The following is a 25,689-nucleotide window of genomic DNA, read 5'->3' as shown; positions in this document are numbered from 1 at the left end:
GAGGGCATTTCATTGGGCATGTCTGTCCTACAGAGGACCAATCAGTCTGTGGCCTCCTCCCTGACTGCAGCAGTGTCCCTCCTCCAACAGTCCCGCAGCCCTCCTACCCCTGCCCCACCCACAATTCCTAGCACCCTACCTGTCCCAAGCACACACACACCAGCACATTCTCACAAACCAACAGACACGGGCAGCACACAAACACCCAAACCAAGGGCTAGATGTGCACACAAGCAACCTCAGGGGACTGACACCACACTCACAGGGGATGGTTTGCAAACACACACACTGTCATCCACAACCACTCCGCAGTCCTCCAATACCTCTCCCTCCCAGCCCCCTTCCCTTGCCTCACCTGCAACCCCATCTCCCAAGAAGCTCTTCCTCTGTGACCTTGGCCTCTTCCCCACCGACCCAGCAGATCCAGCTTACAAGGGGAAGAGGAAGTCCCCACACACAGAGGGGAGTGCCCCTCAAACCCGGACACCCTCCCCCAGGTGCAGTCAGACTGAGGCCCCCACCCGCAAGTCCCCCCGGAGCCGGAAGAGCAAGACCCCACCCCTGCCCCGCAGCTCCACGACAGTCTCCTTCCTCCATCCCCCAGGCCACCACTCCACAGGTTCCCCCGCCACACCCTGCCCTAGGTTCCACCCACAGAGACACCATCCCCAAAATGCTCAGGCCCTCCCCCCCTACCACTTGCTCTTCCACCCCCACCACCCCCGGTCAGACAATGTATGCCACTGATGTGGGGACCGTGTCACCCCCTAGTCCTGCCGTCTTCACCTGAACCCCATTCCGCTTCCATTGAGTTAGGCACTGCAGTGGAGTCCACGACCACCCCGTCTGACTTGGGCACTGCAGTGGGGACCCAGTCCATTCCATCTGAGCTGCCCACTGCAATTGTGCCGGCACCCACCCCATCTGACTTGTGCCCCACAGTTGTGACTGCACCCACTACTTCAGTCAGCTCCACTGCAGTTGCCAGTGACTCTCCTGCATACACCACCCCTTCACTGCCTCCTTCTGCTGAGCCCTGATCCTGTCCCTGCAGTGCCTGGCCGGCCCCCATGTATGCCCCTCTGAGGGGATGTCCCCTGTCCTTACCAGTGCAGGCAAGCAATGTGTGACAGTTGTCACTCAAATCACATTGTTCACATTTGGATATGGACTGGCCATTGGCCTTTGTTTGGAAAGGACTTTGCATTTAAAAATAGCTGAATAAAGCATTTTTCTTTCTCCTTGTGAATTTGATTTAGCTGTACATTATGTTGATGATGTTTAGCATGACCTTGCAGTTGTAATGCTGGCTTTCCAAAGTTGAATACTGAGGGGTTGATGTGAGGTACTCCATGTGGTCCATGAGATATGTATCCTATTCTGGTCGGTATCCATGTCATCCTTTGCAGCTGACTGGGTGTGTCATGATTAACAATTTGTGAACATCTCTGTAAACATTTAATTTGCATTGTCATATCTGTGGCTTGCACACATGCATATATGATGTGCTTCCCATTGTCTAATTTGTCTTTTTCCCTGACTGAGGGCACATCTCTGCTGGACATGTAGGTGTGGGCATCATTGGTGTAGGAGCAACTGGGTCCTCTGTGCAACTTGCTGGACATATGTATTGAGTATGTGCAGATGACTTAAGGGACACTCCCGTAACCAGGCTGTTGTGACCAGAGCCTTCATTGTGTGGTAACTGATGGCTGACTGACCAAGTGTTCTGCTGACATGACTGAGGCCTGCTGAGACTATGTTTGGCACAGCTGAGCTTCCACAGGAGTTGAGTCCCCTCAAATAAGTATGTTGTTCCGTGACATTGCCTGGGCCCATGGTGTGTGTTGTGTGAGCATGTGTGTGTGTGTCCACATCCCTTTTCATACACAGCCAGTGTCCCCTTGATATGTTCCTGTTGTTGATGCTTGCTGAGTTGTACTGTGTTCATCCCACATCTTTGCCATGGGCTACCAGATGTGTGGATGCATGACACACTACTGTTAATTGGTGTTTCATCATTGGGATTTGTCAGTTCTGAGTGGTGATGATGTGGTCAGATGCAGATGGGACACAGTCAGGGGTCCCCAAGGCACTTCTTTGTTCGCAATATCATGTAGTTGTACCTAGGTGGTACCTTTCAGTGATTGAGATGTGTGTATGTGTGTGTGTGACTGCTCCCACTCGTCTGGTTCAGGACTGCAATGTTGGCAGGTGTCATCATGTGTGCCTTGTGGTTCTCTTTGGCTTCTGCATTGTCCTGGGACTGTGACAGGTATTACGAAGGTTACAGGAGCTTTGACGTCATGGCCATGTACCGCATACTATGCAGCATGTCTGTCATTCACCAGGGTTGTAGACTGTCCTTGTGTGATGAGTCTGTGCACCTTAGTTCCTCCCAACATTACTGTGTTTGTCATGGGTGCATGTGCAATGTCACCTGTCCATGTGGGCTTCACAGATGCACATTGGGGCAGTTCAGGGTGTGTGGTGTTGAGGGTGGACTGATGTAAATGTTTACATGGATGGGCCCCTAGCTCCCGTTTTTCCTTGGACGATGGGCCATGCTGAGTGATTTGTGTTTGTGTAGGTGTGATGTATGTTTGTGGCACAGGACACGTGTCTGGGTTTCACAGTTTGTACGACATCTACCTTTGTCATCACAGTGGACGTGCCATGTATGCTTGTGTCACCCCAAAGTATGGTCCCTGGGGGTAGTGCTGTTGTGTGTCAGTCTCTTGCTGTGTTAGTTGCTGTTCATTCCAGCTTGTGTCACATGTGGCTGTTGTGCTCCCTCTCATCTCACAATGCCTGATTGCCCACAAAGGGGGGCCCAATGATGGCTTACTTTTGTATGGCACTGTGTCCACATCTGTCTCACTGTGGTTCAGCCCCCCTCATGTGTTGTGTAGTTTCCTGGGGATACTGACACACACATACACACATGTTGTGTCAGATGTGCAGTGTGAGGTTACCTGTTTGTGTTTGTGCATCTGCACCAGTGCATTGGTATTGCTGTTGTGGGACATTGTCTGGATGTTGTTTTTGTGATCTTCCCTGCTGTCCCTGTGTGTCATATCACATCATTCTGCACATTCATCCTGGTAGTTAGGTCCCATTGCTGCCATGGAATGGGAGTTTGTGACCTGACACCTACAATCTACACAGGATGTTTTGATTTGTGTGTCTATTTTCGAGATGTGTGTATGCTTTGTGATGGTCACTTCTGCTTTTGTGTCATTGGACACTGTATGCAATGTCAGCCCCCATGGGTGGTGCTTGTCTGCACATGGCTGAGAGTATGTTAGGGTTTCACAGCACTGTTAGCCTCACCACATCTCTGTGGGTATGGGACACAACCACTACTTTGCCACAAAAGTGTTTCATGTGTTGGGACCAGGAATCCTACATGCTGTTTGGCATTTGCAGCTTTGATCATGATGACACTTACCTTTTGGTCACTGTGATGAGGGGGGTTTTAGACCCCATTACCACAATGCTCAACATTTGCTGCAGTTTGGAACCCCACACTTAATTTGTGTTCCACACAGTGAGGGGGGGTTAATGCACATTGACATAGTGCTATAGTGATTCTTGTCTTGTGTAGGCCACACAGTTTTTGGTCACACATTTGATGGTAGTTACCTTGCATGTTCGAAGTCATAATCACTGTTGTGGGCATTTGTCACAGACTACACACTTTTGTCATGATGTTAGGGCGGATGTATTTTGCTGACATACCTAATGTTGGTGTATGATGGATGTGTGGCGCATCACCCATCCTATGGGTGGGGGTGGCAGGGGTGATGGGCAACATAAGCCCTATGAGTGGGGGTGGCAGTAGTGATGGGCAACATAAGCCCTATGAGTGGGGGTGGCAGTAGTGATGGGCCCTATGAGTGGGGGTGGCAGTAGTGATGGGCAACATAGTCCCTATGGGTGAGGGTGGCAGGAGTGATGGGCAACAGGTCCCCTATGTGTGGGGGTGGCAGGAATGATGGGCAACAGGCCCCCATGAGTGGGGGTGGCAGGAGTGCTGGGCAACATAGTCCCTATGGGTGGGGGTGGCAGTACTGCTGGGCAACAGGTCCCCTATGGGTGGGGGTGGCAGTAGTGATGTGCAACAGGTCCCCTATGAGTGGGGGTGGCGGGAGTGCTTGGCAACATAGTCCCTATGGGTGGGGGTGGCAGTAGTGCTGGACAACAGGTCCCCTGTGGGTGGGGGTGGCAGTAGTGATGGGCAACAGGTCCCCTATTAGAGGTGGTGGCAGGAGTGCTGGGCAACATAGTCCCTATGGGTGGGGGTGGCAGGGGTGATGGGCAACATAAGCCCTATAGGTAGGGGTGGCAGGAGTGATGGGCAACATAAGCCCTATGAGCGGGGGTGGCAGTAGTGATGGGCAACATAAGCCCTATGGGTGGGAGTGGCAGTAGTGATGGGCAACATAAGCCCTATGGGTGGGGGTGGCAGTGGTGATGGGCAACATAAGCCCTATAGGTGGGGGTGGCAGGAGTGATGGGCAACATAAGCCCTATGAGCGGGGATGGCAGTAGTGATGGGCAACAAGAACCCATTGGGTGGGGGTGGCAGTGGTGATGGGCAACATAAGCCCTATGAGTGGGGGTGGCAGTGGTGATGGGCAACATAAGCCCTATGGGTGGGGGTGGTAGTGGTGCTGGCCATGCAACCCCTATGGTGGCCTGTTGCTAGTGGCCAGGATATGGATCCCCCGGGTGTGTGTGACATTTTGCGGGTATGTGTCGTTTGTTTGTGTGGTGGGTGTCTGACTTACCGTCTGCGCCGTCCGTGTCTGTTCCTGATCCGGTCATAGATGTACAGTACTGGTATGACCTGCGAGATGGGATTCATGATGTGTTCGTCTCGTACACGCTGCTTGTTGCTCTGTCTCGTACCCGTTGCTAGCTGGTCCGTCTCGTAGCCGTGGATTGGGTTCTGTCGCGAATTGTACCTGATATGCTTCTTTTCCGGATGCTGTTACGTGCTGTACTTAGCGACCCGTCCAGCGCGTATGATTTGCGCATCGTACTTGTCCGGCCGGAAACTGCTATGGATACTGCTTCCGGGCGACTCGGTTCGGCGTTCGGAGGTACGGCTCGGACGGAGAATGAAGCTTGAATCACAGCCTACGTGTCTGTCGGATTTGTGTCAGTTATGCGCATCGTACTTCCTCGCCCGGACGGAACGGCTCCGGGTACGAGTCGGTCGCAAGGTAAGGCTACGAACAGCTCTCGGAGAGCTGTCCGACCCGGATCAGAATCGACCCCTGATTGTTAGCTAATGTCCCACTCGCCAACCAACACGGTGACCCACATTATCACCGTAGTTGCGCTCCATCGGGTAGCATTAGCACATAGGAGCGTATCAAAGTGTGCAACTGGGGCGCACAAACTGCCAAGCTTAAATGGGCAATTTTAATTCAGTAGTAAAGTTGTCGAAATGAGAAGCTAATTAAACCTTTCTAATTTATTAACAGCTCAACATTATGCACACGCTCTGACAATTAATTATAGCTCTTTTAAATATTTGGGTGAACAAGATTATATAGTAGCAATTATGTGGTGTACAGTCAATCTGTGTCTCTAAAGCAAGCAGTTGCATTTATTCAGTCCCCGCAGGTGACACCTAGGCTGCTAGAGCTGGACCTCGTCTTCTCTTTGGATTGCAGGAACATTTCAATACACTCTGGTGCCAGCTCAGGTTGTGTTTATTTTTTTGTAGTGCGCTTGGTCGTTGGGCTAAATTCTCTGTTTGGATGGATACATCATTGAATACTTGATGGATTTCTTCTTTAGCAACTTCTTAACCTTTAAGGATGACGTCCTGGCTTCCTGCACCAACAGGGTAAAGTTAGGAAAGAACACGGTGGAGGGGGTTGCAGGCATTGTATTGGACATCAGGGTTATTCCTATTCAAGTATAGAACCACGTCCCTGTCCCTATAATTGAGCAGCAATTATTGGTCTTGAGCACTAAGGACCTGTGTGCCCTTTCTACAGTAAATCCTGTGAAAATGCCTCTCATCCGAACGGAAACTCTGATAGGTGCTCCCACAATTTTTTTCATGTTATTCACACGCAGTTTCCGCGCCCACCATAATTTGCACATTATTGAGGCATTAGTTTTCCTCTGAATTTAAATGTTTTCATCTTTACCATTTTTTAACCAACAGTCTAGTGATGTTAAGCCACAGGGAGAAGTGACCCCCTTCCCTTCATCACCGAACCATCACCTGAAGCTCCATGGCACAGCGCAAGCACAGATTTCAGTAGTCTTCCAGTGGTCATCGATGATTTTTTTAAATATCCCGAAAGTTGAGATTGTGAAAACTACCTTCCCGGAAGAGACTATTCAGAAGATGGAAAAAATCATTACCACCCACGGTCTCCTATGGGAACTCCACCCCGGCAATGAACCTCCTTTTAACAGCCAATACTTTGCCAAATACCTGGCGTACAGAGGAACAAAGCACTGCTGGATTATTCCTTGGTGGCCTCAAGCCAATGGCGTGATTGAAAGGTTCATGAGGATTTTCACAGACTATTTGCGTAGCACAGGCTGGACAGCAGTGGACAGAAAAAGCTATCTACACTTTCTTGAAAAGCTACTGATTGCCTTTGCAGACCGGCTCTTAGCATCCTCAATTGCAGGCGACAAGTTGAGGATGTTATCCCGCATCATTTGATATGGGAACAAGCCCCTGTGCCACACAGTCAAGCTCAGTCTCGGCGAGAGGAACAGAACTGCCAAGTGTCCCAACACAGGCGAGCCAAAGCCCCAACACTCTCTGTTGGCAGACACGTTTTAAGGCATGGGCAAAGTGGGCTCTGGCCCAGGGCCCCAGCCATTCAGGGGCTCCCAGAGATAGCCAGCTCTGTTCTGCAGAGTCTTGCCCTGATGACCTTGAATACGTTTTAAACAGAATGTTGTAAATAGCGTTATTCTATCATTTATTTTTTAATGCGTGAGGGTCTATTACAGACACTTTACAGACAAAACGGGTTTATGTTTCATACAACATCCATATCAAAAAGTTTCTTTTTTATATCAGAACCGGACCTCACCTATGATAAATGAGAGGGTGTCACGGAGATTATTTGCAGTAATATTAGTGAGCAGATGCTGTGTTACAATATTTAAACACACATCACTGTCCCTGGATGTCAGATGTAAACACATTTAGAATTTGACCAAAGAGGGAATGAAAGAGCTGACATTGGATCATAAATTCAAAGCTGTTCCGAACAGGGTCCCCCAATATACATTTGGCCAAGGGCCCCTAAAATCCTTAAAATATCCCTGTCTGTTGGAGACTGGGTACTTGTGAGGGACTGACATCCAGGGAGTACATTTCGGCTCCCGTTTAAGCACCACACATGAAAGATCACTAGAATCCAAGGGGCCATGGTATCAGCCTCCAGAGGCCAAGAGACTGTTGCTCGAAACGTTTCCTATTTCAAACTGTTCCGATGAAATCCCAGAGATACACCCAATCCAATGGATGAGCACACACTGGCTAGATTCCATCACCAGGAAATGGCTGCTCCTTCCAGAAAGGCCGTCACCACAGCCGTCCCGAACAATCCCCGAACCAGCTGTGCCGTCGGCCCCGCCGGTGGGGAAGAGGCCCAATGCGGAATCAGATGTTCATGATCGAGATCTCCCGAGAAACAATCCCCGGGGAACCCTACCCCGCCCCAACAATTCTAAGACTATGTGATGGACTAGATCAATGGCAGGCAGCGGGCTGAGGCAATCTGGGCACCTGACTGCGGTATCCTTCAGCCTGCAGAGAGTTTATTGTGTACTATCCTCATGAGGGGGGCTGTGACCGAATGTGTTTTGTTTTTGTCACTCACCTACTTTTCTTTGCCCGTTCATTTTGTTATCATAAAGGAGGAATGTAGTGTTGTGGGCCGAGGGGTGTTCTGTAACACACCTCTGGCCTCATGCCATTGTGTGTTTAGCCCGTGGTCACCAGACCAGGAGCTTGAAATAAACGGTCGAGACTGCACGCAGTGTTCGGGACTGGGGGACTCACCCGGCCCTCCCCGGAACATAACATGCCCGTCCCGCTTTCCCACTACTGAACCTTGTAGTGTAAGGTGCAGTGCGGCATAGAAAGCTTTGTGCTCTATGCCTCCTCTGCCCCCCATAAGGCCACCCTGATCTGTCAAGGTCTGTGACTTCTGTCAGGCAGGTGGTTGCCAAGCTCCTATGCCCTGGAGCCCAGTACGCCTGATCTGAACTGTTGCTCATGTGTCCCGTGTTGGAATTCGTCTGAGTGTGGTTCATGGGACAAAGCATTTTCATTGTGCTACCCAGCTTTACCTCACACACGTTGGCGATAGCAGGGGGATCGACCAGGTGACGGTTGGACTGGACACTTGTAGCCAAGGCCTGACGGGGCCTTGAATAGTCAGCTGTGCAGTCGCCTTCATAGATCTAGTTATTGTAATGAGACTGAAATCCTTTCGCCTGAGGATAGGAAATTAGGTTACCCTCACGAGTGTGTCACAGCACGGGTACGGGACCTTGTCCGCATACAACTTTTGTAGCTTTCCCTATGTGGACCTTCACAGCTGCTTTGCCATGAACGTGCGCACTATAACCCTGGGCAATCTCGCTAAGCAACTGGTGGCCTAATGGAAGGGCTGGGGCTCTGCTGCCCAACATCATACCTCCTCAGTTTGAGGCACCAGGCACGTCACTCAGTAGAACAGGCTTATCTCAAGAGGCCATGCTTTGTCAAAGTGTAACAGATGGGCAAATGAAACAGAGACAGGGAAAGCGGCTATTTGATAAGCAATGCGGGCTGGGACAGTCAGAAGAGCAGCAGCAGAAGCAAGGCAAGCCCCAAGATAACAAAGTTGTCATACTACTCAAATGAATGAAATAATGCGTGCACACTATTGATGGGAAAATAGAATCCTTAATCAAAAGACTAAATCAGTGATAGAAGCGAATTGATGAACATGCCACTCATCTGACTGTAGTATAAACATGAATATCAGATGTTGAAGAATCCACTTGAGAGACAATAAACACACTGGCCAAAGAAGCATATCTCTTCCTTCAGGAACTCTCCCTTCTCTTTGTGTAATGTGAAGCTGCAGCTATAGCTTTGTAGCTGGTGGAATATTGAACGCAGTCTGGGAAGATTTTTTTCCAGGGTAGGTGCGGACCAAAATGTTGTTGCTGACATTCAAAACTACGGTGAGGCCCACCAACACTCCCCTGATGATATAGTTAAACACCTCGGTGGCACTGGATATGTTGAAGTTTAGGCGTTTATATCGTCTCATGCCAAGGTGGGTGGAGAATGTGGTCAAATGTCAGGACTCAGGTGCCAGGAGGATCTGGTGGTAGCCAGACCAGAGGTCCATTTTCGAGAACCACCGGGAGCAGTAAAGTTCTCTTATGCTGCCCACGGTTGTTGTTATGTGACACTCCCTCTTTAATGCTGTGTTCGGGCATGTCAGTACATATTCTACGGGCTGCTTCGGCTTGCGGGCGACTATCATGGGTGACACCCAGGGTGGTGGTCCTTCAACCTTTTCAATGAAGTCAGCCACCTTCAACTTCAGCAGTTCTGCCTCTACTTTTAGTTGAAGGTGGAAGGACACCTGGCAGTGGTGTAGCGCTACCGGCTGCACCGACTGATCAAAGTGTAGGTGGACTACTCAGTCTTTGAGGCATACGATTCCCTGGAAGAGATGCTCAAACTAGTCCAACAGGGAGTCGAGGGCAATGATGTTGACTCCAAATGCCAGCTGGACTAGCTGTAGATGCTCGGATGTGTGGCAACTGAGTAGCCTTGGCTTTGGTAGCCTGCCCTTGGTGGCTGATGGTGGTTGTGAACATGCCTGCTAGCGGGAGGTATGTGGAGGTGCAATAGACATACACCCTGGAGGTGCTGTGAAGTAGTTCTGGTGAAGAGGCCATTCCTTTTTGTAGCAATAGGGGCAAGATATTAATCAACACCCCTTTGTGAAGGAGCGCCACCAGTGGTTATACATTGCCGGTGTCTTGGTACCACAGGCACAGCTAATGCAGCTTTGGGCTGGCTCTATGATGTGGATGACATGATCTATTCCCTCAGACTCATCGTCAAACATGTCATCGTGGTCCGCTAGCACAGATTCAGTTTCCACCTCGCTGGCCGCCTTCTTTTTGGGCCCTTTTTCCAGGGGTGTTGAGTTGCAGACCTTTGCGTAGTGGTTCATCTTACCACATGCAGAACTCTCTCACTCTTTTGCCGGTCAGTCTCCAGAGTGTGTGTGCGTGGGTCCTCTGCATTATCTCTGGGGTCTGGCTGTTTGTAGCGCCTTGGGGCGGTCTCTTTTGCTGTGAGGTGATGTGGTGGCTCCCACTTGTTTAACTGGTTTGCGTGGGAGTGTTGCTTCCATATGGGCGGACGTGATTTCGGCAGTTCTTTCCACCTGCCTGTGGTGAGGATATAATTTTGTCCAGAAAGAGGGAGGGATTCTAATAGCAGCCCTCTCTTCTGCTTTATTTGTGACTAATTGTATTACTTACCTGAATAGGTAAGTGGTGCAAATGGATGTTTAACAGATGTATTTTCTTTGTGCCGGATGAATGATCTGACTTCTGTCGCCGTGTTAAGTAAAAGATGCTTTTAAGTAAAGCCTTCACTTGGCTTTAAGAAATAAGCACAGTTTTCATTGACTTGAATCCAGCCTGACACTGTCTGCTACCAAGTACATATTTGAATGATTAACCCTTTCTCTGCCAAGGACATAACAAATGCGTCCTCCACCACGGTGGCCCTGTGTGGAGGACGAAACCGTTATGTCCTCTGCACACGTCCAGGAAATCCCTCTGCTATTTACAGCAGTGGGGTTTAATTATTTTTTTCCAGCCTCAGGAGCAGGGGAAGAGCTTTTCCTGCCATTTGTATTGGGAGACTTGGGTGAATGCTGGGTGGAAGGAAAGTTGTGGATCCCTGCAGATTCCAGAACTTTCCATCACAGAAATGAGAGGAAAATGTGTTTTTTTTTGGGTCAAAGTTTGAGATTTGCAAGGGATTCTGGGTAATAAAATGTGATGGAGAGCCACACAAGCCAGCCAACCCTGGATAACTCTAGCTTGGCTAGATTTCCCTGGTTGCCGGCTGAGCTAGGGTCCAATTCTAAGGCAGACAAAATGGTAAAATAAGTGTTTTTAACATTTTTCTGGGTCCAGGAAGCCTTCTCCTGTGTGACTGGGACCAAGAACTACGACCAGGCCCAAGGACCCCACCAGGCCCCAGGGCGGGCCCTCCTGCCCCAGGCTCCATCCTCCATCCTGCCGCCAAGGGCCCTGGACTGTGGGTCTATCGGGCAAGGAAGGCTCCTCCTGCTTGGCCTACTTCAGAAGCTCAGACAGGGGCTCCGATGGGCCCCAGGGTGGGGTCCCCGCATCCTGAGCTCTGTCTTCCGGTCCACCGCATAGCCACGTCCCTGAGCCTGGCTCCCGCAGGCCCAGGAAAGCCTCCTCAGTTCGGCAAGGCCCAGGATCTCCGCCCGGGGCCCCTCTGGGCCCCAGGGCTGCCACTCCTGCCCTGGACTGTCCTGAGCTCTGTCTTCTGGCCCACCACATAGCCAAGCCCCTGGGCCTGGCTCCCGCAGGCCCAGGGACGCCCCAGGCCCCTCTGGGACACAGTGCTGCCACTCCTGCCCTGGACTCTATCCTCTGGCCTGCCGCCCTGCCAAAGGCCAAGGACGGGGGTCCATCAAACCTGGGGAGGCTTCCCCTGCTTGGCATGGTTCATAAGCCCTGACTGGCGCTCGGGTGGGCCCTGGGGTGGGTAGCCTCCATGCTGGGCTCCGCCCTTTGGCCCACTGTGTGGCAAAGCTCCCGGGACAGGGTCCCATGGGCCCAGAGAGGCCTTCCCTGCATGTTGGGGCCCAGGTGCTCTGACGTGGCCCGGGGCCCCGCCGGGCACCAGGGAGGGCTTTCCTGCCCGTGGCTCCATCCTTCAGCCTGCCCCAAGGCCAAGCATGAAGCAGAGACTGACTTCCCCTCTAGCAGCCCACTGGAAGGGTCTGTAGCTAGAGTGGCCTGTACGGACACCCTCTGCGCCAACAGTAAGCTGACTGCAGGCAAGTCCTGGAGCAGTATGCTGGGCTCTTCTCCTTAACCCCTGGACAGACACACTGGTGTACCCATGATGTGGACACTGGTGACAGCTTGCCTGTCAAAACATGATCTATCAGCAGTCTGACCATGTTAAGGAGAGCATCAAAGCTGAAGCCATCAAGATGTTGGAGTTAGGGGTTCTAGAAATCTCTGACAGCCCCTGGGCTACCCCAGTGGCCTTAGTCCCCAAATCTCAATCCAAGGGTGGGAAACCAGAAATTAGGTCTTTGTGGAGAATACAGAGGTCTCAATGCTGTCACCAAGACATATGCTCCCCCATACTCAGAGCTGATGAGTTGATAGGCAAATTGGGAACAGCCACATTGCTGAGCACCTTTAATCTGACATCAGTGTACTGGCAGGTTAGCATGATCCAAGGAGCAAAAGAAAAGATTGCATTCTCCACTCCAGATGGGCATTATCAGTTCACTGTTATGCCCTTTGGCTTAAAGAATGCACCTGCCACCTTCCAAAGGTTGATGAACCAAGTTCTGGCTGGACTGGAAGCTTTTAGGCAGCATATCTTGATGGTTTTGCTGTCTATAGCTCCACCTGGCAGGATCACCTGATCCACCTTGGCAAGGTGTTGTAGGCCCTGCAGACTGCAGGTGTCACTGTCAAGGCATCCAAGTGGCAGATAGGGCGGGGCACCGTTGTATACTTCGGCCACCTGGTAGGTGGAGACCAAGTTCAAATCTTGCAACCAAAAATCCATACCATTCTGGATTGTGAAGCTCCAACCACTCAAACTCAAGTCAGTGCATTCATTGGCTTGACTGGGTATAACAGGATGCTCGTGAGAGGGTATGGCACCATTAGGGTACCCTTCACAGAACTCACATCCAAGAAAATGCCTAAAAAGGTAAACTGGAAAATTAACTGACAAAAGGCTTTTGACACCCTGAAAGAGGCAATGTGCTCATCACTCATTTCCAAAGCTCCAGATTACTGTAGACAGTTCATTGTGCTGACTGATGCCTCTGAGCTATAGATAGAAGCGAACCTATGCCAAACCAACGGTGATGGCCATGACCAGCCTGTTGCTTTTATCAGCAGAAGGTTGCTCCCCAAGGAACAGCATTGGAGTACCATTGAGAGGGATGCCCTTGCTGTGGGTTGGTCCCTGTAGAAGCTGAGGCCTTATCTGTTTGGCACTCACATCCTTGTCCAAACTGAACATAGACCTCTCAGATGGCTTATGCAGATGAAAGGTGAAAACCCAAAACTTTTGAGGTGGTCCATCTCCCTACAGGGAATTGACTCTACAGTGGAACATCGACCTGACACTGACCAAGCCAATGCAGATGGCCTTTGAAGGTTCTTCCACTTAGATAATGAAGACTCTTTTGATCAAGGTTAGTCTTAACAACTTTCATTTGGGCGGGTGGGGGTGGTTGTGTAGGAAAGTACCCCTTTTGACATGGTTAGCCCCACTTTTTGCCTGGTATTTGGTGCAACTTTGACCGAAAGTGTACTGGGTTCCAGCTAACCAGATCCCCATTATTAGTGTTCTTTCCCTGAACTATACCATTATTCCACAATTGCTACCTCTCTAGGATCCCTGTAAGCAGAGGTGGCTACCCTATTGGGGCACAAGAGCATTGCGCAACTGCATTTGTTGGCCCCTCAGCTCCAGTAGTAAATCTTAGATTTGCTTAATGTTTTTTTTCTTGCTGCAATTCTTTCATTTCAGCCACAGGCCATGTGCCAATCAGCATGAGTGAGAACGCAGGCCAGGCAGGCATGGATGGGGCTTGACACCAGGCCAGGTTTGAAGTAAAGTGCGTACGTCGGGTTGGACAATTATCTGTGTATGTCCAACCTGACATGTGCATTTGAGACTTCTCCACCATGTGGAGCATTAGTGAGTTGAGGGGTCACTGCTGCAACCCCTCAGTCTCCTAAGGAGCGTCGGGTTTGCATGCTCAAGCCAATCCTGGTGCTGCTCTCATGCTGTTTGATAACATAAACAGCAAGGGAGTAGCATCTAGATTTGCTCAGCAGACGCAGGTAGGCTTCTCTGCTAGTCATCTACACATGAGGCAGCACAGAGGTGGTAGGCTCACAGAGCATGGCCAATCACTGCATGGATTCATTATGAAGCTATGCAGTGATTGGCCATTTTCTGTCCCTTGCTCTGTTCCTTCTAAGTGCCCAGCTCCAGTAACGGCACTGCACTTGAGGAAAGGAGTGGAATACCAGACGAGAGAGTTATTTGTATTATATTGCTCCACGTCGTATGCAACGGATATCTAAATGCTTATTTATTGGTAATAGACATCTCTTTAACATGCATGAAGACCCTGTATGTTGCTAAACAAGTGTCCATTTTGCCGTTATTTCCAACCCCGCTGTTTCAAACAATTGCAGCCGGCCCGCAGCCAGGTATAAGTTCAGAGGCGCCCTTACCTCTCTTGCGTGTTTATGAAGCTTAGAATGTATTCAAGTTATGTAGGCGAGGCGAAATATCAGATTGGGGTCTTTGACTAGTGCTGTTGGAAATGGATTTTAAGGTCACTGCTTACTGAGTCTAGGAGCGCATGTTTCTCAATCAGTCTTGTCCAAAATTCTGTCAACATGCAATAAGGATTTTAATGTGTTGTATTGTCATCTGCAAAGCTATCGCTGTGTAGTCACATGTTCTAAACATTGTTGTGACCAGAACTGTCAAGACGCCTTATCTCTAAAGCTCTTCATTTACCCTCTAATAAATAGACATTTTGGCTAGTAGCAGGGTAATCCCAAAATGAGGGTGAACCCGCCGTTATTGAACTGAAACAAATCTTGCAGAACACAAGGCTCACGCTTGTCATTCATCCTGAGTTTCTGCTTATTTGTCCATTCAAAAGCATTTGTTTTCTGAAGCTTGACATTTTATGACATCCAATGCAGAACCCTTTTTCTCACTCTATACCTCTCTCCCTATATCCTCTACCTTCACTCTCTTACTCTTCCCAAACCACATTCCACTACTATGACCCCCAAAATAACCTTTTCTAGACTCTTGCCTCCTCTACCCTCCTTCCATCATCTGATACCTCTTTTACTATTCAGATCTCCCAAACAAGCCTTTCTAAATCCTTCCCTCAGACTCTTCCCCTCCACCTCCCCTTTACTCATCCCAAACCTCCCCCTACTGCTATGAACTCCCTCCAAAAACAGACTTTCTAGACCCTTCCCTCTTCTATCCCTCCACTATACCTTTTCAACCCAAATAACAGACTAACATGTCCACCGCTCAAATTAATTTGCATATTTACCTATACTAATTCCCCACTAATCCTGTTATGGGTTCCAGAATAGCGTGCTACCCGCCGAAAAGCACTTCAACACCTAATCATGGGTAGCAAGCTCTATATAAATGCAAACCCTTAACTCGTCTATTCCTCCACTATGCTTGTCAATGAAAATAACTTACTCACATGTCCACCACTCAAATAATTTCATATTCCCCTATACTAATTCCCCACTAATCCTGTTTAGGTTCCGAAGTAGCGTGCTACCCACCGAACAGCACTTAAATACCTCATTAGGGGTAGCAAGCACTAAATGAATGCAACCCCTTCCCTTCTCAATCCAAATAACAGCCTAACATTTCCACTGCTCAAATTCATTTCCTATACTAATTCACCAATATTCCTTTTTGGGTTCTGGAGTAGCATGTTGCTTGCTGACAAAGCACTTTGACTTCTCGTCCGGGGTAGTAAGCACCATATGAATGTAATTACACTTGCAAAATAGGCTCAGGCTGTAACCTTTGTGGAAAACATTTGCAGCCTTGCCTTTGATGCGCTGTAACATATGGGCTCAGGCTCTAAACTGTGTTGGAGACATCCAAGCCTTGCTTTCATTTGATGCCCAGTAACATGCAGGCTCAGGCTGTTAATTTCGTATCTCTGAAAACTCTGTATGGTCGACGAACAAGGGCAAGATGGCCGCTGACTGAGCTTGCGGAAGGCAGCGCCGACCTTCCTCTCCTTTTTGTGAGACCTCGTGGAAAATGGATTGATAACTGGGAAAGCTATGCCTAACTGGGTCTGTGTTAACCCTCTCCTGATCACACTGACTTCGGCTGCTGGCTCCGAAGAAATCCCCATACTTCAGCATTTCTCGCGACACCAGTATAGCCCACATTGTCCTCTCGGGGGCTCAATCAGTGTTGGGCAGCCCTGCTGGTTCTCGCTGATTTTTCGCAAGGTAATTGTCTCCTTCCAGCGGTGGTGGCGTCTGAATATGGCTCCGAAGACAACCAAAGTGCTTAAAGATCAGAACACCGGGAAGGATATCGCTAAAGATGCCATGAATGATGTTAGAGACACTAAAGATGGCAAAGACGCGAGGGATCCAAAAGACACTGTCAGGGAGGCCAAAGAGAGGGGGGAAAAAGAAAGGACAATCTGGGGGGCTCGACTCTGGGGGAAACCTCTGGCAGACGCGGCGCGGAGGCCCGAAAAAGAAAGATGAGGAGACCAGAATGCAAGAAGTTGGTGTTGCCGGCGGGACAAGACTCTCTGTCTCGTCTTTCCCCCCGGTATGGAACCTCTCCCACAGATGGATGGCTTGACCTGCCGCACTCTGGAGGCGGATTTTCCTACAGCTAACCTGATGTATTCTGGGATAGGTAGTTCTGGCTCCGCGCCTACACCTCCGTTTCCACCTCCGCCTCAAAATGGAGAAAACATCGAGGTGGTTCCAGATGTGAGTAGTGCAAAGCAGCACGAGGAAATAGAGATTGATGGTATATTTGCTGCCTCAAAGACGGGCGGGGGGAACTCTGTGTCAATGCCGAGCATGGCGATCAGTCATATTAGCGGTTCAGTTGAAGGCGAGAAAGGTGAGAAAGGAAACAAAGGTGCTAGTGGCCCAATTGATAGCGCAGAAACAGCAGAAACAGCAGTGGTGAATGTAAACGGCGAGGCAACAGTCCTTCAGTTATCACCAGGCCACTTGAATTTAACCGCTCAGGCTCACCAAAACCTGGGAACTTTGGAGAGTCACGCTGGTAATTAGAGTAGTACCTCTTGTGAACAGGGGGACCAAGGGACTATATTGACCTGGGCAAGTGCTCCCCTGCGCTCCCTGGAAGGAGACAAGTTTTTCTCTTTGAATGACGAGACGGACACGTCTCAGATTAGTGAGCAGAACACGTCGCAAGAGAGCGGGTGCGTGTGGAGCTAGCAATTCGGGCAGCACCCCTCCTACGCCGACACTGGAGTTATTGTATTTGACGCTTAAACAAATGCAGGGGGAGGCCAGGCAGGAAAGCAAGAGGTCACAACTTGCTACTAAGAAGCTTCAGGGGGCCATCAGGATAACGAATAAACTATGTTCTGATATGGCTGAGCGAATAACCCATGTAGAAGATTGAACGGTTGCGGTGGAGGAAGAGGTTGAGAAAATCCAGGTCTTTAATGCTGCACAGGAGAAACAAGTACGAGATATAGATTGGAAACTTGAAGATTTACGAAAATCCAAAATGAACCACTCTAGAAAGAAGAGTACTGGGAGAAGCGATAGCAAAGTGCCATCTCCAAAGACTATAAAACACACCCAAACCTTGGGAATGACCCTGCAGACAGGGCCTAGTCCAAAACTGGTCATCTGTTTCTCACACATGAGACACTGCCCTAGACGCATACATTAATTAATGCATTAGACTGGAATGGGAAGAAGTGACACAGTCCACTCAATAACAAGGGTGGCCTCTAAAGCTGGCATGCTACATCTTGCTAGAATGCATGTGTTATTCCTGGCTGTCTATAGCAAAGGAGGACCATGCAGTCAGCTATTTTCCTTCGCACAGCAAAAGTCAGACTGCAGAAATGTTGCCTTCTGCTCTCTGTGCACTCTGAAAACAAAATTCAATTAAACACTATTTGAAAATGTGTGATGGATTCTTAGATCAGCGGTAGTGCAAGGACTAGTCACTTATGGATTATAGTCAGGGTCACTGAAATTATGCAAAATTGCAGCAATTGTGATTTCTGCATAAGAATGGATTTGCCTCATTTCCTACATAATGCATCATCTGCTGCATAATCTGCAGATTTTAACACAAAAATTATTTCTAGCGCAAGTGAATCAAAAATAACTAAAACACAGCAACACGTGTTGCTGCGCAGTCAAAGACCCTTCGCCAAGGTTGAGTGATCACCTTTCTTTTGCATCGTGATGTATTTGGGTTGCAAATTGATTCTAATGAGGTTAACCCTTTGCCCAAATAGTGTTTAAAAATGACAAACTAATGAGGTAATATGATCACAAAATGTGCTGCATTATGCTGCATAACTTGGCGTTTCTTGCCACATAATTTAGTCAAATCTGCCACATATTTGGGTCTCCCCTGCCGCATAATTACAGCGCCCCTGAATATAGAATACTGGACTGGATACTCCAACTTCACCAGGGAGAACGTCAGGAATTATTATGAGCTGATTCCCAGTCACAAAAAGCTAGTTTTACCGAATGTAGCTTTACCAAGCTTACTAAAATTCTAAGCTGGGTGTCAATTAATTAGCCTAGTGAGCATGTTTATTTAGCAGATAATGTTATCCCATATTGATAGGGTAACTAGGGAGCCTGGATGTGCTGAGTCTGTCCTCTTTTTTCACCATCTGTACCCTGCACATTTCACCAGATTTAGCACGTGTCCGGTTTTAAGAAAAGGGCAGCTGGACACAGGTTTATGTGATCTAGTGCAGAGTTAGTTAGCTCCCCCAAACAAAAAGAAACTTAGTAAACACAGATTATATTGTGTAAAGGTTGCATTGAATTTCTCTTACTGTCACGTGGTCTTTGTTGGAGAACACTGGCATTTAAGGTATGTAAGGTATTCAGTGGCCCTGGGTCCATGCAAAATTACATTTTTATGTCTATGTTCGTTGAACACTAGGGATTTGGTTTTCAAAATTTGGTCACCATGAATATCGGACATTCTACTCAGTCCTTTTTTATAGTTTTCTTGCATTCTGTGTAGAATTTGATGAATTACTCTTTAATGGTGCAGTGCGTATGTGCTAACATCAAGGAGAGGCTTGTGAGAACTTAGTGTCAAGAAACCATGCAGCACATAATTGAAAATTTGCAAAGTCGGACATTTTACCTATACATTTCAAATAAGGAAAAACGCACAAGCAAATACAAAGCATTTTACTGTCTGTGCTTTTCAAAGTACTCCCGATCTAAAACATCAACACAGAAAAGTATGGATTGAAATGAGAAATGTTGTTTTTCTCTATTCATGGACACTTAACAGTTTACTTACATTGGTATATAGTTCATGGGTTATTTCAAAATATTTTTCCAGCCAATGCATAAAGGTGCAAAAATGCGTGTTTTTATAGGTCCGAGAACGGAGGTTGCATTCGCCTTTTCACTACTAACAGGATAACATGCAGTGAATGTGTCACTGACGATGGCAACAGGTTCTTTCATTTGCCTTTGTAGATTTTTTCCTTCCTCCTCCTCCTCCGGAAAGAGCCCTTGCACTGCCCGTTCAACTTGGCAGCCCCCCCCCCCCCCCCTGATCGTGTGCAGGGTGGGGACCTAGCAAAGCACAAGAACCTCTATTGTCATTCACCTGGCTGTGAAAGAGATGTGAAGTGGAGCTTCCCTCAGCTCTCAGCATGACAAACACATTGACTTTCCCGGCTCCGTCAGGCCTCTTTCAATTCGCGTCCCCAGTGCTTGCATAGCTGAGAGCTTTCCCGAGAGTTCTGATTTCTCAAGCTCTCCCCTCTTTGCTTATAATTCCTGTCTTTTGACACAAGGAGCAAGGATACTTGTTTTGTGCCTATCTTATAGTGTTCACGCATACTTTGAGCCTCGGGGGCTTCCATTCATTAGCCCCCTTTTCTCTTGCATTCTCCCTTCTGAAAGTTCACTTTGCTAAGGACGTTTGTATGAGGAGGTAGATCTCTGTCCCAGATGTAAAGTTTGCACTTAGGAAGTCATGTGTTCATAAAATATATTCAGGAGTAAACTCAGCGTGTACACACAACAGATCCTCTTAGAAGCACGTCTGCTGAAGCTGTTGAAATCATTGTTAATAATGCTTTCATTTATGAAATAGCTCCCGCTGCGGGCCACACAAAGGCTTTTCTAAATACATACTGCAGATTTTTACGATCGGATTCACGTTTATTTTGCCAGGGTATCCAGTAATTTTTCAGTACAGCTCCCGGTGAGTGCACGAAAGGAGCATGTATATGAAAGCAGCTTATATATGAAAGTCGTGCTTGCTCCAAACTGTCAATGGGGCAAAGAAAATTGTTCATTATTAATGAAGTGCTTGTGCATGGACAGAGTGATCCCAAAACAAGTGCTCTCATGAAATAATTGTGTGCGTGAACGAAGTGTACATAAATGACTTTTGTGTGAGAAATGCAGGGGCCTATAAAATAAGGGTGCTTATGGCAGAGCGCACCCATTAAAGAAAGCAGTGTGTGCATCAGCGAACATGTGCATAAAGGCAGTATGTGCATGAATTCAATGAGTTTAGACACAAAGTAATGTGCAGGAGACAACTGTGTTCATGAACGGCTCTTTTTCATTCAAGCAACTATCCATTTATATCACATTATCACCCTTCCATTGACCCACTGAAATCCACCATTTCACCTTTGCATTCTCTCATCCATTCATTCTTTCATCAATCATTTAATCTACATCCATCCATTCTGTCATCCATTCATAATAATCCATCCAATCACTCTGCCATTAATAGTCTGCCATCCATCCCTTCATTCTGCCATCCATCCATCCACTCAATCATCCATTCCCACATCCATCTACTCTGCCATCTATTATTTCATCTTTTCACACACCTTTCGTCCCTTTACTTCCCATCATTTACCTGTCCGTCTGCCATCCTTCCACCTTTCCATCCACCTATTCATTTACTCACCCATCCATCTATTCATTCACCCATCCATTTATTCTGTTAAGCTGTCCATTCACCTATCCTTTTACTCATCCTTTCACCCACTCATCCATCTATTCATTCACCCACTCATCCATCCAGCATTCTATTCACCCTTCCTTTCATTCAATATTCATTCCTTCCTTCTTTCCCTTTTCTATTTTCCCACCTTTCGTTATTCCATGCTCCTGCTTGCTCTTCTATTGATCCTATATTCCATTGTTGCGTTAATTATGAAGTTTTGTCTGCCGAGTTGCAGACATAAGAGGCCCATAAAGAACCCCACCGACTTAGAGCCGGATGTAGGTGGCTAAATACCGGTCGGTAATGCCAAAATTTGGTAAATTTCAGCGTTACCGACCGGTATTTAGCCATTCCTAATGTAGGTAAGGAATCGGTAAATAAGGAATCGGTAAATACAGATTCCTTATTGCTCTTGCATTTAAGGAATCGGTAATACCGATTCCTTGAATGCAATGTAGGAAGCACATTAAAGAGTGCTTTTGAGCCTTAAGAAATCGGTAATTACCACCAACTTAAAGTTGGTGGTAATTACCAATTTCCTTTAAAAATTAACTTTTTTGTTTCTTGTTAAGTGCCATGTGGCACACATTCATGCCCTTAGGGCATGTATGTGCGCCACATGTGCCCACATACACATTTCAGGGGTGCAACAGGGTGTTCTTTTGACACCCTGGCACCCTTGAAAGTGCTCCCGCTGTTAGCGATTCGGTAATACCGAATCGCTAATAGTGAATGTCTTCACATTCATTCCTATGGGCCTCCAAGCCCATAGAAATGAATGGGTAGGGATTCCTTATTACCGACTCTCAATTACCGATTCGGTAATAAGTAATATTAAGGATTCAGTATTTTTTACCGAATCTTTACCTACATAGGAAATACCGATTTCTTAATCGGTAAAATTCGCTATTAAGTAAGCGGTATTTCAGATTTACCTACATCTGGTCCTTTGTTGCTAAAGTAGTGATTCACTACACCACTAATGGAATCCTTCTATGTATCTCATCCAAAGTGCTTCAAGGTTACTGCTAGGAGGGTATAACATTGCTTCAGTTAGCTGCCTGAAAAAATGTAGCCTTTACCACAAAATGCTATTCTCTCACTCCTCATGTAATCATAATATAAAAGAACATTCCATGTTGCATTGTAAAATTTAAACAAAGGCAAAGCAATATAAAGGCTCTGTATTTTTGGTATAAGCATTAAACTGTAACAATTGCCATTGGTGGCCCTAGGTTACTTGCCAAAAGCAAGCAAATCAGCTTATATTGTATCGCATTGTATTACACATTCATTCTTTAATTGTAGGTAAGGATCAAATGTCCCTAATGAAGACCCAAATTGCTTTTAGGAATCCTATAAAACCACTAACAATTTTTAGACCCAAATAGTCTAAATTCTATAGCTACATGGCAATGAAGTTTTATATTAATAAATAGAGAAAAGGTTAATTTGAATGATAAATATTACGATAAACATTGGGCTATGCAGCTTTTACTTTTAAAGCGTTTGTGTTCTACTGCTAAAGTGTGTTTTTGGTGACAAAGTGTGTTTAAATGCAAAGTGTGTTTAAGCCTGCAGTACCGCCTCCTGTCTACAGGGGCAGACCTGAGCAAAAATATAAACACACTCAATGAAACACAGGTCCCCCCCACAAGGCAATTTTTACAAATTTTTACACACACACACACACACACACACACTCTCTCTCTCTCTCTCTCTCTCCCTCTACTTGAGTAAATCTGGGACAGTTTAAGGGACTGGAATTTGAAAACTCACATTTATCGCAGTCCACCTGTGTTAGACCTGTTAGCTTCAGGGTGGTCTTTCCCCAATCTTTTTTCTTTTTGCTGCTATGATTTGCTGAATCTTTTTGTTGACCTTAGAACTTTGAGCACTTTATCACTGCTAATCAGTGCTAATGTGTATGTGCTTCTTCACTAAACAGGTGTGCAATTGATGTGTACCTGATTGCCATATTTATTTTACTTATCAGTCAAAACCACTTTATTTGGTTAACCCCTTCGCTGCGGCGCGAATTCCGCCGCAGCGCTGGGGGGGTTTGGGGGCTGGACGGTGCCGCTGTGCTCATGACGGAACCACGCCGTATGAGTCACGGGTGAGCTGTGCTCATGACGGTGTGGTTCCGTCATGACTCCACCCACTGCGCTAATCGCCCGCACAGGCGGGGAATTCGCGCCGCGTGGGAGGAGCGGCCGCCAACGGCCGCAGCATGACGGAACCACTCCGTCATGAGCACACGGCGCTCGTGGCTCATGACGGAGTGGTTCCGTCATGAGCGGGGAAGGGGTTAATAAAAACGATAAAAGTACAATACATACATCAAATTACACTACACAATAAAAGCATCTAAAATCCAAATCATCAATAAATATGAGCAACCTAAATAAATAGGATATTACAAAGGCAGATTTCATTAAATCACTTCAAAACCCAGGCTGCCATTAGTACATATATTAAACAAATAGATGTTTGGGTGTGTAAATAAATCAATAACATTTGAGTAAAAATCACTTTAACAACTAGGATAGTTTTGGTCTTATTTAATACACCTTCATTATTCAATAATTTTTTTTAAGCAAACGGTCAACATTTAAATCATGTCACACAAAGAAGAACAGTCAATTTGGTGATTAAGCAAGACATTAATAACAAAAAAAATATGACATTTGACAATTACAAAACGAATTAGGTAACAACATATGGCAATACAAAGATGACCAGTCCTTGATTTGTAATAGAAAGAATGGCGGCACAAACGTTTTGCTGTATTCAACAAGTAAAGCCTGTCATAACAAGCTAGTCGGGACAATACAATCACAACAGGCTGATTGCCCTGTTTGCTCACTGTGTTACTCTGTGCAGTTCAATGTAAATAACGACTAGCTGACCCATACTGAATACTATAAAACGTTTGTGCCACCATTCTTTGTATTACAAATCAAGGACTGGACTGGACTGCCTGCAACTCTCTGACTTTACTGAAGTAGAGCTGGACTCTGCTTTCACTCCAACTGATCTCCAAGGGCTTGTTGGCTTGCCTCCTGTAGCTTGAGACTCAAGTAAATCATAGTCGGTACTTCTGCTCCTGTACCCGACTCCCTGGAAGAAGCCCAGGTACTTGCAAAATGAATTTCAGCGCATCTTCTGTTTGTATTTATTTATTATTTATTTCTTTCTGAGTTTATAGAGCGCCTGGTTACACTTATCAGTGTGTCCCCGCGCTATCAAAGATTGCAGCAGCGCCTACTCAGCAAAACCAAGAAAGCAGATGGTTAGCCCTTGGGGAAGAGAAACGTCTTCAACTCCTTCTGAAAAGTCAGTTCTGATGATTCTGCCCTTAGTCGAGGGGGGAGGGTGTTCCATCTACGGGCAGTTAAGGAGCGGAACGATCTCCCTCCCATCCTAGCCTTCTTTATTCTGGGAATAGAGAGGAGTCCAGCATCAAGGGAGCGCAACTGTCGAGCAGGAATATAAGGAAGGAGCAGGTTGCGCAAGAAGCCCGGGCATTTCCCCTGAAGTATCTTGTGGGCAATGCATAGGGCCTTGAAATTAACACGTTCCTTAATAGGAAGCCAGTGTAATTTCTCCAAGGCTTTTTTCGAAGGAGCTCTTCTTGGTAGCCGAAGTACCAAGCGAGCGGCGGCATTTTGGATAGTCTGGAGTCTACGATGGCAGCTTGCATTTGCTCCCAGATAGAGGACGTTCCCATAGTCCAACCTGGAGGTGACTAGGGCATGTACCAAAGTTTTCCTAGCGGATTCCGGGAGCAAATCGAGCGTTTTTCTCAACTTACGAAGGATAGCAAAGCAGGTGCCAGAGACACACCGGGAGTGGTAGTCAAAAGTCAGGTTTGAATCAATCCAAAAGCCTAAATTATTCACCTGATCCCTTGGGATCGGCAGAGGTCCCAAGGCCTGCGGCCACCAGGCCGAGGTCCAAACTGAGGGAGATCTGCCGACGATAAGTACCTCTGTCTTGTCACCATTTAGGCGGAGGCAATTGCTGGCCATCCATGTTGAAAGGTCTTGAAGACAGGATGTAAACTTTCTAGCAGCCTGCTCAGCTGGCTGGGTCAGAGCAACAACCAACTGAGTATCATCGGCATATGTTACTACCTCAACCCCATACTGTTCAGCAATGAGCGCCACAGGTGTAACGTATAAGTATGTAACAGAACCGGCGCATCAACCCAGTTTCGGGAGTAAAATCAGTGCATTGAATTGGAACCAGCGTTTTGCCTCCAGAGATCTATGCATAGGACAGTGTATCACTGCGGCTGGAGCTTGGTGAGATCGACGCATCCCCTTGACTGTGTGTTAGAATCTGGCACATCCCCCGATGCCTCTTGACTGCGGCAACCATCTTCGGAACTGACGCATCGCCTTCACTGTATGGAGAAGATCGACGCATCTCGCTGTTTGTGACCAGGAAAGGTACATTGTCCTCCGGGCCCTGCGTGGGTTCTGTAGCAAGTCTGTGCTTCCATCTAAACCCTTTACTGCATTTGTCCCTTTAACATTCAATAGCTCAACTTCTATACATTGGATTTTTGTCATTTTGGT

The sequence above is a fragment of the Triturus cristatus genome, chromosome 3_2 (assembly GCF_964204655.1).
Source record: "Triturus cristatus chromosome 3_2, aTriCri1.1, whole genome shotgun sequence".
Taxonomy (NCBI): Eukaryota; Metazoa; Chordata; class Amphibia; order Caudata; family Salamandridae; genus Triturus; species Triturus cristatus.
Note: the sequence above shows the minus strand (reverse complement) of the source record.